The 13515-nt window shown below is 37.6% G+C and overlaps 1 protein-coding gene across 8 annotated transcripts in view; it reads right to left on the bottom strand.

Annotated features, from left to right (window-relative positions):
• The window catches only part of LOC110980534 (uncharacterized), a 140298-nt gene that overhangs the window by 15540 nt on the left and 111243 nt on the right, over positions 1 to 13515 (bottom strand). The window lies entirely within an intron of this gene.

The following is a 13515-nucleotide window of genomic DNA, read 5'->3' as shown; positions in this document are numbered from 1 at the left end:
ATCTACATGTGTATAGCCTGAAATCAAAATGCTTTATTGAAAATAAGGACTGATTCACAGAGATACTTCAGAGATTATTTTGGGACTGAAAGTTATGATGACAACTGCCTCTGGGCATCACAGCCAGCTTGCAGACAAGTCATTTATGGCTTGCATGTACCATACGTTATGTCAGAAATGAAAATCTGAAGACAACAGTTCTTGGTACATTGTATTAAAATGTACTCATTACAGCTCTCTGACAACAGGGAGAAAATTGATTTACACATATGATAAACAGGACTGAAAACAAAAAGAGGCTTCACATTTCTTTCTTGCAAATGTTTGAGCTGCCATCCCAAAACTCCCTGAGAAAGTAGTTTTCTTGATCTTAAAAACTCTGGATTAGCACATCATAACTTGAGACAAAAGAGATTCCTCACTTTTGCTTGCTTGCTTGCTCACTCACTCGTTCGCTCGTTTGTTTGTTTTGTTTGTTTGTTGGGGTGTTTGTTTGTTGGGGTGTTGGGGTGTTTGTTTGTTTGTTTGTTTAAGCAATACCTCAAAAAGAACCTAGGCATTTCATCTTCAACAACAAAAAGAAACATGACAGAAAGTACAAAGTCCTGGAAAGCCCTTCTGATGAGAGTGAACAAGTCTCCAGTTTGTCTTCAGACAGCCACACTTCATTCTGACTTTATTCCATGGAAATCGTGCAGCAAAAGTCTTCCCCCGGTGTTCAGAAATCCATCTTTACCGATGGGAGAATGCAGACTTACAAATACCACAATTTTATGTAAATATTTTCCAATCTGTGATTATAATTTATAGGTCTCTGTGTTAAAAATTTTCACTGACACAAAAATAAGGTCAGGATACAAATAATAAAGTTGGAAGTGCGCAGTAAGCACTGGCAGTAAATTTGCTTCAGTCACTTGGGACTGGCAACTTCTCATGTCACAAGAAGGCAGTCTGGTTTCTACCTAATGAACTGGCATGCACCAATGACATTCTCTTAACGCCTTCTTGTCAATCCACAAGAGATTCAACCCTCAACGGTATGAACCATACAGTTTGCAGAGGAAGAATAAAGGTCTGTCTTGGGAAACCAAATTGGACTGCAGGACACAGTTACAAAAGCTGAGAACAGGTTAGTATCTCAGAAACTCGGACAAGCACCAATACAAAATTGCTACAACAGAATACTACCAGTACAAGAAGAAGGATGCACTCACATCAATCCATGTAAATATGAGTCATGTTGAGTCCCTTTGTCCTTTTTGAAAGAAGTTCTTTTTGAAGTTATGCATGCACTTTTGAAGTGGCAAAAGAGAATTAAAGCATGATTCTCGGCTCTGTTGATCAAAGTAAAAGTATCCAGTCAAGGTTCCAGTTGGTTAATTTTGAATAAAGCCCAGGTTTTACCTAAATGAACAATTTGGAAGAAAAATCACTTTATATGCAATGCTGATATAATTTCTTTTGGCAAACTGCTCAGACTTAGAGTCAAATCTATACAAACAATGGAAACTGACAGCTGGAACCTTGAGAGTTCTCAGCACTTGCTTTCTTGATCTCTACACTTATGGTTGTCACATTTAGCCTGTTTTGTTGTGTGTGTTTTTTTAAACAAATGATTTGTGTATGTTGTCTTGCAAATTTCCTGTAAAAAAAGGCTCTCAGTGTGTATTTTATTTTCCTAATTCTCATTGGTTAATAGTTAAGGTCTAATGAATATGCAGTCTACCTTGAGTTCACTGTGTGTGTCCCAGTTTAGTGAGCCATACCACATAAGGATGGTTATGCAAAGTGGTTGAGTGTGCATGCTCGCACAAGAAATGCATCTTTTGTTCAGTGCCACAGTTAGTCGAGTGTGAACATTTTTGCCAGTTTTCCTTGGGGTTTAGACCAGGCAGTCTGGAATTAGAGCCAACAAAAGAAGGGTTATTATTACAGAACCTTTGAGCAAAATGTGAATTTTTGTTTCCAACTATGTTGGCAAAATCTGAAAAAAGACAAGCTTATTGAGTTAAATCAACCCCTGTGACAAGCAGAATTTGAAACTACCAGCAGTTATTTGTCTAGGCTTCTAACCATATTAGTTAAACTTATCTTGAGTTATTTTTCCTGCAAAGTTTCACTGACTTGTATTTTATGAGTTTTGTGGTCTTTTATAGCTTGTTTGATAGATCAGACACAAAAATGAATGCTGTTTTAAGGCTTAAAATGACAAAAGATCACTTGACGAGTGGCTTTTTATTTATTTCATGATCGTGTATGGCATGTTTCTTCAACTTACATTTGTATGAGATAGTCACCAAAGTGACTATGTGAATGTGATAGTACATTATTCCTAATTGGAATCCTGCAGTAAGGATATCAAACTATGTACATGTACCATTAATTTATGCCAGACGTGAGGTTTCATACACTGTGACATTAGTATGGCATACAGAATTGCAACCAATCATGAGCCAATCACAAGTTATCCCATGCACATCGCAAGTCAGTCATGAATCATCCAAAACCATACGCCAATCACAAGTCTTAATCCCTCACAAGTCAATCACAAGTCATCTCAAATAAATCATAAGCCAATCATAAGTAATGCCAAGCCAATAATATGTGAAAGTCAATCCAAGTCACTAACATCATCATATGCCAATCAAAAGTCATCCATCCAGGTATCAATTGGCAACATTTAGCATTTCAAAGATAAATTTAGGCCCATACATAATGACAATCTAAGCTTAAGATGTAGTGATCATTTAACATTGAATGCAATTTTCTCCAGTAGACAGCTTTCAGAGCAACATTTTTGAGAATGACCAATTGTAACTGCAACATGAGAATGACTTACTGTCAATGATGATATTGACAATTCGACAACCCAGCAATTCATTGTGAATTTTTTTTACAACAAACTCCTGCTTCTTGAAGTCAGCAGGCCAATATTATCATTAAAATGTAAAAACCACAAAAAGCTTAAAACCATCCTTTAAATGATTTACTTTTAGTGATTTCCTTGGCATTTAAGTTCAAACTCTCCCGTTCTTCCACCTTTGTTCCACTGGCAATCCTCCTCAGATTGCATGTATTCATCAGATAAATCCTGTATTGGAAAACAGAGTGCAGGGGGAACTTAGACAAAGCGACCTCTGAGAGAGATGCCCAATAGAAATTTTGGGTAATGCATGAAGGAATAATGCTGAGCATCCCTGTTAGCAGATTGTGCTTCAATATGTGCTGACACAGAAATCACTTTTTCTCACTGGCATAACGAAAAGTCATTTCCAAGGTAAGGATAATGAGACTGCAGTTACTTGCTTTCATTAGGAGAACTTTGAAAGTTAGAGCCATTATTGATTACAAATTTCCAATCTAAGAAGAAAACTATGCCCCGCAAAAGTGAACTTTAACTTTCAACAAACAATCCATCCTGTGCACTAAAGATTACTGAGTCAATATAACACGATGACAAATCTGTGACTACTAATTGTACACAGCCATTGCCAAATGAAGCATGCCAAACTATATCTAGCAGAGGATTCAAAAGCCTAAGTAATCAAATCAGCTGAAAGGAAATCTATGCAATTCTGTTTGGAGCGAGCCATAGGCCTATCATCCATCTGATCTACTGGTAACAGACCAATGTATTATTTTGAGATCTGTAACAAGCAATCTACGACCTAGATATCCCTGTCTCTTTCTTTTCTGTTCTTTTTATCCTCATTACTATCAGTAGGTTAGAATGTTTCCCTGCCTCACATTGTGAAAGTGAGTGGACGTGTTAGGACATGCCCTTCTCCAGAGCGGATGAAGCCAGTTATAGGAGATGGTCAGAGGAAGCCTTTCTCTCTAGGGTCGGAGGGGAGGTAGTCACGCACCATAGATGGGGGAAAGGAAAAGACAAGAGACTGGAATCTGAGATGCACTTCCCCGAAAAATAGAAATACAATTCCACTGAAATAGAGACACAAGAGGGAGACGAACTATGGAAAAAAAAGATCCCACTCGACAGTTCAACAAAAATCATACCAGGATGCAAAATTGGATGAAATCCAAGAAAACTGAGCTGAATATCTTTGCTAGCCAAACCTGCTGGCCAAAATGTCATTTCCAAGAGGTAACATCAGAAACAGGACATACACGGTGAAAAAAATGTGAGTTCATTTGAGGAGAGTGATCACTACAGTAAATGTAGCTTACGGGGATATATGAGACTCACTTGGGTGTATACAATGCACAGTTATGATAGAATGTAATCGTCTGCTTCAGATATATGATTAGAGTCCTAAAGGAGTTTGTGCAATTACATTGATAAGACAGGTTGAAATACATTTATTAATAAAAGCTTTAATGTTGCGTGCCGGTTTGACATTGAAGACATGGAAAGGCATATAAAACATGTAAAAATATTCAGTTTAACATCTGGCATTTAAAAGAATCTGGAATTTTACATCAAACATTTTCTATTAATTTTAGCATGAAAAAGTCATGGCAATTTTTCAAGATGTACTCTGCCTTGGGAAGATGTTAATTTATATTGCAGGTTTTGCCCTTAACCAAACTATACATTTCCCCAATGGAAAGTACATCTAATAGTTTGTGGTACCCACTGCTAAACCTGACTGGGACTGGCAAGCCAACCCCGGTAAGCTTAGTGGTCCAGTGGTTATGACATCTGCACTACAATAGTAAGCAGGAGGTCATGGGTTCGAGTCTCCACCCCAGTAAGCTTGTGAATTTTTTCACAGGGTCTCAGACAAGTACTGAAAATATATATACATGTTGGGTAAGAGCAAAACCTGCAATACATGTATAAATTCAGTCAAGGCAAGATTTGCACTAAGTTCAGAACAAATCTGAGTGGTTTTGCTCTAAGAAATAATGCAAGTGCAGCCACTAACTTTGAGACTATATAAATCGTCTCCCCGAAGGCTAGTGAACTTTCACCTTCAGAAAGAAGAGGGAATAGAACCAGACCATACCGACATGAGCTGACATGAGTAGGGTTAGGTACTGGGATTGCATGGCTAACTTGAAGTGTTTTATAACAGTCTTGGGCAGAGTTCCCACTCCCAGATACTATCTGTCATTCCCTTTCTTTCAAGTGGTTCTTGTTGAGTCTGCATGCCTGCAAGCAAAGAATCTTTAATTTATACCCTCTTCCCTACTGATCAAATTTCCCCAATTCCAACAGCCATAAGTGAAGAGGACTCGCAACTTCGCAAGACTTTTTTTATTGAGGAGAGGAGGTTATTAGCAGAAGATGAAAGTCAGGAATGTTCAAGTGTTTTTCAAATGATGCTGTCATTTTGGTGAAAGTACTTCCTTTCTAAGGCTCATGTCTTAGAAATTACCACAGGGGGAATGACACATTGAGCACAAGCAGTGGAAGGGGGGCATGGGAACCAGCGCCCCACCAGAATTTCTGACCGGGGGGGATGCCCCCATGGTAGAACACACTGGGCCAGGACTTCGTGGATCGGTCTATTAATGGCTGATACCACTTTGAAAATCCTTCCAACATTGTTGATGCAGATTTTACAGTTACCAAGAATTATTATGGACAGGTTCTGCAAAAATAACCTTGAAACATTTTTAAATTAACCTTATGCACAGTTATAGGTTAGATGTTATAATAATGTGTATACGTCCTTCATTTGATAAAAAATGGTGCTTGTAAAACAAGGGGTCTGGTGCACTGTATAAATGAGAGAAAAGAAATGTTACAACATTACAATCAGTTTATTTATTTAAAAGTTGGTTCAAATTTCCTGCTGTTGTCCGGGGGCAAAAACAATTCTTCTGAAATTTCGTTGTCAAATGTGAGAGTGTATAATGTGGATTGCAATACTGTCGTGGCACTGCCGTACTAACTGTCAACCAATAACCATGCACAAACAAAACAAACATGGTTTTTGAGGTAACAAAAGAAATTATCTCTTTCTATATATATCTATAATATATATCATTCTTACCGGTGTTGTTTACACTCTTTTTCATTCAAAAGGTGAATATAGCATGTTTAAGGATAGAAAACAGACATACAAACTGTCAGAACTAAAAGAAGGAAACTGATTTCAAACTTCAGAGTAGATATTGCCATTCCATCAAAGTATCTGCTTGACAAGGGACAAGCTACAGGAAAACCCCTGAATCCACTATTCTTTCTTAGTTTATGTAAGTGGCCTCAGGCTTAGTGTCAATAGACCTTTCTATATTTATATTCTCATTCCTAGGATCAAGATCCCTGATCAAAACAGGTTTTTGATGAGTGTGCTATCAAGTTTCTGGAACACTAGTTAATCTAATCCTCAGCCAAGTCACCATCAAAGTAAATGCTTTCAGCAAAGATGGGGCATTATCAGAAGCAGTACACTATCCAGGTGAGTGACCTACCTGTTTTAAAAGCAAAAGTTTGAAAAGATGAATGTTTTTAACCTTTTGATAAAGTAATCATATTCATCAAGTCACACCTGGCAAAGAGGCTCCATGTGTAATTCTGCCTTTAGTACATGTACAAGTGAAACATGAAAACTATTGCCACATCAAAGCACTCAAGTGTCTCATGTGACTGTGAACTGCAGTCAATTTAAGTACGCATTACAAAGCTAACACCATGCACAGAATTGAAAAAAGAATTATATGCATTTCATAATGAACACTCATACTCCTTGAGAAGCTACTCCTGCAGGTCAAGGACTCATCTCCAATGTCCTTAATATTTCCTTCAAAAGTTATACAAACCCAAAGATTACTTTGTAGAGTTCATGTACCAGTACTGCCTTGGAGAAGAAGGGGTACATACCAGTGCTAGTAAACACATACACATGGCTATGGTCATATGGCATTTTAGCTATAACTGCAAAGATTAAAATGGTTGCTCATGATAGGTGTTGGTCATCAAATTATAAGGAACAGAACCATATACCATTTTAATGATGGGAGTTAAACTCAAAGTGGATTACCTCTCTTTCTTGGGGTAAAATAGTATTTCCACTCATTTACATAAAGCATACACTTGATCATGTGTACACACATACATGTATATGTACATACATATAACCACATAATGGTACACTGCAGCAAATTACCAAACCGTTAATGTTCCAACACATTCTTACTTTCGAACTCTTGAAGTGTTTGTTCCGCTGGAAAATACTTCATCATGTTGGAACACCAATTAAATGAAATGTCAATTAAAAATTCAGCATTTTGTCGCCGGATGTATCCTATTAAATTGTTTCCTGGTCAAGTTTCTCTGCATATTGGGACCTTGAAGTGCAACCACAGAAATGTATTTTGCATGACAGTATAAAACGCACCCAGGAAGAACACGCTTTCTACAAGAACTACAAAATATCACTTCAGCTTGAGCATTGAATTGCAAGGAAAAGACAATTCAAACGAGTTGGCGAGCATCAACTCATATAGTTTTAGTCAACTCAGAATGTCAATTAAAGAAAAATGATAGCTGCTAAATTTTCAATGTTGCAATACCAGACAACATATTTGCCATGGCAGGATTAGAGATAGGGATCTACATCTGCCACTTGCTCAGACTTCTTCAATACTATCAGAAGCCTTAAATGGCCATGACAATGAATTGCTTAGAAATGATTTCTATGGCAGGTTTTTACAACAGCTGAACTGGTAGTTCAACAATCACCAACAGGAGTCAGTCAAATGACAACGTAAAATGTAAAATTACATTCATGAGTACCAATATGTACATGTGCATATTGGACAATAGCACCCTCACTGCGTTAGCGCCTGCCTGGCGTGTATGCAGGATGCTTTGATACCACACTTGATTACCAACAAAAACACACCACAGCAAGACAGTTACGTAATTCTAAGTCAACTGCACTGGCTAAAACAAGCGACAATTTAGCTTAAACTGTTCAGACATCATACTAAATTTTAAAAAAAGTTTGCTCTGAAACTAAACCCACCCTCATGTATTTAGTGGTGAGATAAAACCAATTCAGTGTCAACTTACACTGAATCAAGCTCAAGTACATGAACATGTACCATTTTAAGCAAATTTGAAATGGTGTCTCAAGGTACCCTATCTACATGTACATGTACATGTAGCTCACATCTTAATGTCATATCTATAACAAACTGATACAACTACTGTGTGCGAGGATATGGTGAGCAGGGGAACACCCTTTCTATATTTATATTCTTGCTTAAAAATCACTTGGTTAGTTTCTTTTACTTTCTACTGTATGCAAAATTTTAATTCTACAGGTTCAGACTTGTAAGTAAATTAGTTTCATAGCATTGACACTACTTGCATGTAATCTGTATTAAACTACCTTGTAATGGGGGAGGGTCCAAGAAGGCACAGTAGGACACTACTTGCATGTAATCTGTATTAAACTACCTTGTAATGGGGGAGGGTCCAAGAAGGCACAGTAGGACAATCTGAGTTTGCATGCTCAGCTCCAAAGAAACAAAGCAAACACCTTGCAATTTTAAAGAAAGATGACAACACTCATCTCAAGGCTAATGAAATATGCAGGTTTGCAGGTGCCATGGCTTTCTATTCTGTCATCCTGCAAGTCTTAACTTGCACGAAACATGACGAAGATTCTCAGAATACTTCTGCCAATCTCAAACCTGTATAAGCAAAGATGATTTATTGACAATTTTAACAGTCACCCTGTTAAACACAGACTGTAGTGTGTAATGTCTTAAAAGAGTAAAGTGAGATTTAAATATTAGTTTGGTGGAATTATACGCTATACAAACTAAGATTCCCTGAGTACATGTGCAAGATACATCACCTCTCTGGATTATCTCTGAACATAGCCTACATCTCACAGGGTGGGGGGCGCAATTTACATGATGTATAATTATTCAAAAGAACCCTGACTGGCCATGGGCAGTTTTGTTCAGGTCACCTCACATGATGATTCAGCATGTAGAATTCAACCAATCAAGAGTAAGTGAGTGGTCAAAGCAAAGAGATGCTTGACAGTGCCCAGCTACAGATTAAAGCTTATTTGCATATATAGAACTGTCCCTGCACTGCGCTGGCCTCCCAGACTTAAATAACTGACAAATGTTCCAGTAAATACTACCCTGGGAAATGACCCTGGAATCTTTTGCCAGGTCAGTTTCATACCTAAATGCTAAATGCTGTTGAATATCCACAGGGGGTGTGAGTCTTTCCAGAGGGAGGTGTACCAACTATTGGAGCAATGTTTTGATAAGGTCATGGCCTGATCAAAGGTGGAGAAAACACAGCTCAAGGCCTGAATACCCTGCAATAATAAGTGGCCCATATAATCCTTAAAAATGCATTTGAAATTTTAAGTGCAGTTGTAGAAACAATCAGTTGTAGCTGAAATAGCAAAGTTACAAAATTTGTTTTAAATTCCTACATGTGGCATTCTATTTTTAGAGAAATTTGCAGAGAAACTTTGCGAAGAAAATAAGGCACCTCTCCAGGGAAGATGTGGCGTTGCTAAGAAATACTTGTATGTGGGTAATTCCAGAAATCAGGGGTCCTTCGTTTTTTCGTGTCCATGTCATATCTGACATTATGATTTTGTAAGTTCAGAACACATTTTCTAATTTCCAAGAGTGATAAATTAATGCAAATTACCTGCCAAATAAATAGTTATAGTTTGAAATCAATTCAAATGATATTTCCATGTTAAATAACAAAGATCAGATGTAACAGGGACACAAAAATGTCACACTTTTGGACCCTTAATTTCTGGAATTACCCATGTACATACCTGGTTGCCATGACAACTTCATTCAGTTTTTTTTTCATTTTTGGCTTTCATCTTTGCAGCAGCCACAATGAACCATACAAAAATAAATGGAAAAGGGAAGAGAAACTAATAAAGAAACTAATTTTGAAGGGAGGATTGCATGTGTGTGTGTTAACAGAGAACATTCCCCCCTCTCTCGTCTCTTCTACAGCTGTCTGAAAATGGATAGGTTAAAAGCTTAAACCTTTTTTCTTAAGTTAAGGGTTTGCTATTGCATGTACTAAAGTAGCATCTACATGTATTCAAAGCAAGCTAAAAGTGGAATGATGCCCAGTCTATCCACTCAAATGCTGGCAAGACCTTATTCAATGTGTCCTATCACTATTACCACAAGCCAGCGGCAAGTTTTTGTGGCCAGCAAAACCTCACCATGATTGAATAACTGACTTAAAGAGCACAAACACGTTTCTCTCATCTCAGCAGTTTAACTTTTTGTTGCCGTGCCAGCAGTAACCTTCTCCAGAATGAAAACGTGGGTTTTGACAAATGCTTCCAATAAGCATCGACATCCACTTCTGTTTTTTATCCTAAAGTGCTAAAATGAGACAATCTGGAGTAGAAATAGAGTTATCTTCCTTGCAGCCAGTAGTGAAGGTACATGTACATGTAGCAGTTAAGATGAAGCCAACAGACCCTCTGGATGTGTTGGGTAATGAGAAGGAATCGATGGAATTACATAAATACTAGCTGATGGCCTAGATATACATGTACCAACTAGCAGACTATAGGTCACATGGGAATCAGAGATGGGTATCTGGTATACAGCGAGAAACTTGGATCTTTTTGGAAATTTAGGAAATGAGAGGTTTGGCAGTCAAACTGTAAGTAAAACATTAGATATGATGCTAAACAATTGGTGTAAGTTGACTTCCACTGCACTGAACTGTTTAAATGCTTTTTCAAATTATACCATACAACACTGTAATACACTCCTACATGTACATATAAATGTACTGCCAGTACATTCAAGGTGTGCTTCAATTTGTGCTCCTGTATGTTATTCCAGTCACCCAGAGAAAGGTACCGACTTCATATGGTGAGTGTCAACGTAAAGTAAACATTTTCCATGAAATAAATTCAAGAAAACAGTTCAAACAACTTTGATTTTTAAATTTAACACAGGTTGGAATGTAAACAATGGTAGCACTGCCAGCAGGTATGCTGGAATGATCTATTTCCAGGGGACCAAATATTAGGCAATAACAAACTTATTATTCAATAAATATCAATGAAAACAACCTTTACAATTTTCCTTCTGGCTGTTTTATACTTATCCAGTATTATGGTTGCAATTTTGTAAAAATAAAAAATGTCTGGATAAAAATGTGACCCAATTACCAAAGAGCATGCCATCCAAGGTATCAGTTTACTTCAAGACTTTCTGACAAGATGAAGTTAGTTGGTTTCAGTCTTGCCAGCCAGGACGTTTTCATTGGCTCTCACCTCAGAACTTTTGTTTCTCTTGGAAACATGGTACAAATAAAAGATCTCAGTATTTCTGTCATATCCCCGGATAAAGCTCCAAAACATGTCACAGCCAGTACTACTGAAACACATGGACAGCCAAGAAAAAACAATATAATGGCCTAATAAACCATTTGTTGAACTTGGGCAAGATCTAGGGATGAAAAATTTGCCAAAAAAGGAACAAAAACAAATCCCTACAGAAATGCAGGACTGAACTTGATACGAACGAAAGTCCAACATGTCCCAACATGTTGAGATGAAGTGCTACCTGAAAAGTAGCCTACGTGTAAATCCATGAAGTAAAGAGGACATAACCACTCTGCACTCTTGAAGGTTTTAGGGGAACTGAAGTCTGAGTAAATCACATCTGTTTGACAAATGATTTCGACAACAGTGGAATTTATGTGCAGATGGGCTGTGCACTTTTAAGAAGAAGCAATATGAAGTCTATGTCCACTTATTTGGCCCAAAACCAATTCTTGGCGGGCAGAATCTGTTAAAACCAAATATTTTTTTCTATTTCTGCAAGATTTTTGCAGGTGGATGGGTATATGGATTTTGTATGATACATCCATAGCAATAAGTCAGTTGATTGTGGCTTTGAGAGAGCCAATTTTATCAACAGATCTCTCCTGTCAGCTTCACAATGTGTGCAAGGACAAAAAAATTGCTCAACTGTAGATTGTGCACATGAAGTGATACAATTCTCAGAAAGAAGCGTGAACATAGTTATGTGAAAAAAACCTGCACTTCAGAGATCTGTTGCCCCCCCCCCCGTGATAAATCACTTTCATGCAGTACAGGGGAATAGATACTTGCCCAAATAATGTTCAATGAAAAATTTACAAGGTCTCCAATACAATTCATTGCAACATTCAATTCATTCTAATCACAGCTATCGTTTCACATGTAAAAAATTCAAATTGTGTAATTTTTGAGAATGTTCAACAATTCAGATGAAAGACAACACCGAAGACTTGAAATTTTCCTTCAGCCAATGTCTAGAACTCCAGCTACTCTACACAACTGAAGGTTACAAACAATTTGTCACGAAATGACTGCATCATTTACAGTCTGCAGATGAGAGAACGTGACTAGTCATGGTCATCTGACAAATTAACAATTAACAAGTTCATGGCAGTCTAGCAGTCATCAAGGATTCCACAGACTTGACCATGAGCCTGGGAATCTAGAATGATGCCACCAATCAATAAAATACCTCTCAACTTTCAATGTCGCCAGGGTGTTTGTCTCCTAAAGTGTTCCACTTTGCTTATTCTAAAAAAGTGTTTTATTTAAACCTCCCCCAAAAATATCCCAGTGATTTTGAATGAATTCAGCATTCAGTTTGTAGAGTCTTTTATTGGGAGACAAATGATTCTACAAAACTGGATAGGTGTCCTTCATGTATCTAGCATATCTGTGTTATGCATGTACATGCGATGATTAGTTTTTATTAATTTTACTGAATAGGGGGACAAAGGAAGAATCAATACATGGTACATGTACATGCATGATGGGTCAGGGTAAAAGAATCAAATGTGGGTCAGGTCTTAAATGGCCTGAACACTCGGGTTTTAACATTTTACAAGTCCTAGTTTGCCTTTTTAAAAGAAAATATATCAGAAATGTGGGATTTTCTCTTGCTTGCAGTATTTCAAACTATTCAAATTTCTATAAATTAACTCCTTACAAATCTTCCAAAGATTTTACATCTGATGAAAAAAATCTTACCATGTGAAAATAGTCTCAAAAATCTGGGGCACTAGGTTCTCCTGAACAGGATGGAAAGTTCAGTCTAGTACAACATCTGTTAAATTGTTGATACATTATGAATCAACCAAGGGGTAATTCCCATAGTCTATATCTGTATCTCACTAACCCAGTTAACCAGTAACCTCTGTGCAACCACATTGAGGGACACCTGATGCAATGACAACCATCTTAATCACGTGTTGCCTCATTTGAAACAAACCACAGATACACTTCAAGCAACACAGAGGAAAAATGGATCTGTGATGTCAAAGCATAACCGCACACTTCTCAGCCCATCATTTGCCTGGAGTTAGTCACAATAAGAATCCTTTTTAAAGTGTCGATTTTCGAGGACTGAGAGAGCCATTTTAGGCAGGCATGTTAAGACTTGTTGCTGTGCAAAAAATTGTCAGAAAGGGTGAAGCGCAATGATAAAGGTGGAACACTGGTCATGAATGTGAAGAAACCTAGGAAGAAACATGACTCTCTCCAAGGGATGAGTGACTTTGTTTAC

Source organism: Acanthaster planci, linkage group LG01 (genome assembly GCF_054643075.1).
Source record: "Acanthaster planci isolate LZ-2023a linkage group LG01, COTS_SCS, whole genome shotgun sequence".
In the NCBI taxonomy this organism is placed as follows: Eukaryota; Metazoa; Echinodermata; class Asteroidea; order Valvatida; family Acanthasteridae; genus Acanthaster; species Acanthaster planci.
Note: the sequence above shows the minus strand (reverse complement) of the source record. Positions and strands in the feature narration are given on the sequence as shown.